Here is a 3,092-nt window from a genome sequence, read left to right on the forward strand (position 1 = left end):
TAGTGTGTGGCAAGTTGTATTAGTAGCATGAATTAGAACTAAATCTCTGCACACTGCTTCCTCATATAAACATGAGTTTCATGTCATGATCTAATAATTTATCACATTAAAACAATATCATTTATCATAAGTTTGCATGTTGGGTAATAGGTGAAAATGTCTTCATACATGAAAAAACTATTTTTATAACAATAAACTTTTCACATTATAACTGATTTGTACAAAACATGAATATGTTTAGAAATGCACTAACTTTCAGTCCATGGCGGTTAATAAGTCTGCGCTTTTCTACCATAAAAGGGTAACGAACATTTAGAATTGTTTTGAGGAAAAGTGATTTGATTTACACTTTTATAAAGTATTTATAAAGCTGTGGTAAGGAAGAAATTTACATCAACTTTGTCCTTACCTGGTGGCATTTCCGGACAGAATAAAGTTTGTCCATCACCGGCACAAGAATGGCTCCAACGCACATTTACCAGCATCAACACGAGACAAGCAACTGTGGAGACAGAGAGGAATCTGATCAGTGCTGACTTCCACGTTTCATCACTTCTACATGTTGTATGAGCAATGAGGAATACGTGCCCTTACCCTTCATGGTGAACAATCTGACAGACGCTGGCTGCAGGACTTCAGCTTGGACTCTACCTGGAGTGACACTTTACCAAGTTTGGAGGTCTTGTGATCACCTGAACTAACAGGTGTGAAAAAGAAACGCCGTTGCCATGGCAGAGCAGAGTTTGCCATGGTTATGAGCGCTGACAGTGAGGCCGGTGTTCCAGTTGGGTGGTAGAGTGTGAGGCAGTTAGCACCAGGGGAGGGCCTGAAGATGTTTTGACTAATCCAGTGTGATGGTGGACGAGATATTTTTGCTTCTTTGCTTTGGGAAGATTTATACAACTCTGTGGCGTTACGGTTAATAAAAACAAGCATTTCAGTGAAAAGATGCAGCATCTCTTGCTAAAGAAAAGTGGAAAACAAAAAGAAATACTTGTTTGTGATCTGTTAAGATTAAAATCAGTGTGGTGTCAAAATAAAATAAACAGTGAGGTCTTACAAATGGACAAATCAAGCCATGAGAAAAGAATAGAAATGAAAAGTGTGACTTTTATTCACCTGAAAATTTATTCTGTTTCAGTGCTTCCATTTTTTTAAATAAATAGATGGCATGGGAACAAAGATAAAAATCAACATAGATGAAAAGTACACTAGTGTAACAAAAGTGGTGACCAAATGCCAATACAATCTTTTAGTGAACAAAAAATACACTTGCATACAAATAAGGATTTGCCACCTCCTCCATCCAAAAACAAATCAATATGCAGCAAATGAGAAATCAAGTATTCTGTTGGGTTTTTGGAGACAGCAGCAGTATCTTATGAGCCGAGGCCCTTCAGCTTTACATGTCAGTTTTCAATCTTAGTGTTTGGTTTAGTTTTAACAATTCTAGGAGTGCACAACAGCAGTGTTTTCAATTAGTTCTTAGTTTTGATGCCCATTCAGAAGTTAAAAATCCCACAAAAAAACAGAAAGTTAAAGTGCTTGTGCAACACTTCTGGTTGTTCTCTAGGCCAACAAACGGTTTTCTAAAAAAGCACTTTGATTCTTTTGAAAAGACAGAGAGAAGAGAGAGACGACGTGGCAGTGTTTGTCAACACCTGGGAGGAATGTTCTTTAATGTTGGTACATAACTGAACCACAGTCCCCCGTCCCACACACACACAGAAACCCCTTTGTGGATATATCAAATACTGTCATTTGAAGCGGTTTCAGAGCGGCACGAAAACACCCTTCACAACAAGAGTGTGTGTGCCGCACTGGTGGGTTAAAGATGGGACAGGCCGACAAAAACACTCAGGGTGGAAAGGAGAGGGGAGTTACATTGCATGAAAGAAGCCATCGACAAGTGTTCATGAGTGCACCTTTATACAGGACAATTCAAGAGTGCCCAGTGGAGTGAGAAAACACAGCTAAGCTCTAAACATCAGAGAATTCCCGTTATGATGAAAACACATAACATCAGCTCAGACTCTATACCACATTGCTGTAATCATAATAAAAATAAAAATAAAAGCTGAAACAAAACCAAAAAAAAAATGCATCATTTCTGTACCAAAACCTATTATTCACCCTCTTTTGACACCCTCAAGAAAAAGGATGTTTTGACAAATAAAAGTATTTAAAATGACTGCTCTGGGTTTTTTAATGTTTGTTTGTTGTTTTTTTTTGCTATACACATATCCAGTGCTACACGATCAGCATCTAGTTTAAAAAGCGGTTGAATAAATAGACGATAGTACCACGATGCGTGAAAGGCCAAACGGATGTCTGAGGGAGACCTGAGGAGCTCCCCGGGACAAAAGAAGAAGACAGTTCAGAGCAGCAGGTTTTTTTGGATATTCCCGGTGAGGCAAAATCGGCAATGCCAGCCTGATTCGACAGATTCCACGGTCCACGCAGGAAGAGATTGTTATATTTGTTAGGACAGCAGATCAGTCCGATGGTGCTAAAGGGTTGTGAAAAGGTCCCCTTGCTTCGGATTTTCTGAAAAGAGCGACAGAATCCCCCCAATGTCCTCTGCTTTTGTCCGAATTTCAGAGGCGTTTCCGGAGAGAAGGAAGGACTTTAGTGCTGCAGCTGAGCTCTCAACCATGACAGTGCTGAACTAATAAATACTTCATGTAAAAATGAACATCCACCACATATGAAAGAGACAGAGGAAAAATAAAATGCCACATGCTTTGGTCGTGGTCGTCGTAGAAAAACGGAGCCCGACCAAGAGAAACCCGAACAGATCGCACTGAGATCACGGGGAGAAGAAGCAAATTCAGCCGGCATTCCTGTTTTTGTTGCAAGCACCAGTCCCTCAGACCACCTGTGACACACACACACACACACACACACACACACACACACACACACACACAGACACACAGACACACACACACACACACACACACACACACACACACACACACACACACACACACACACACACACACACACACACACACACACACACACACACACACACACACACACACACACACACACACACACACACACACACACACACACACACACACACA

The sequence above is a fragment of the Echiichthys vipera genome, assembly GCF_963691815.1.
Source record: "Echiichthys vipera genome assembly, chromosome: 4".
NCBI lineage: Eukaryota > Metazoa > Chordata > Actinopteri > Perciformes > Trachinidae > Echiichthys > Echiichthys vipera.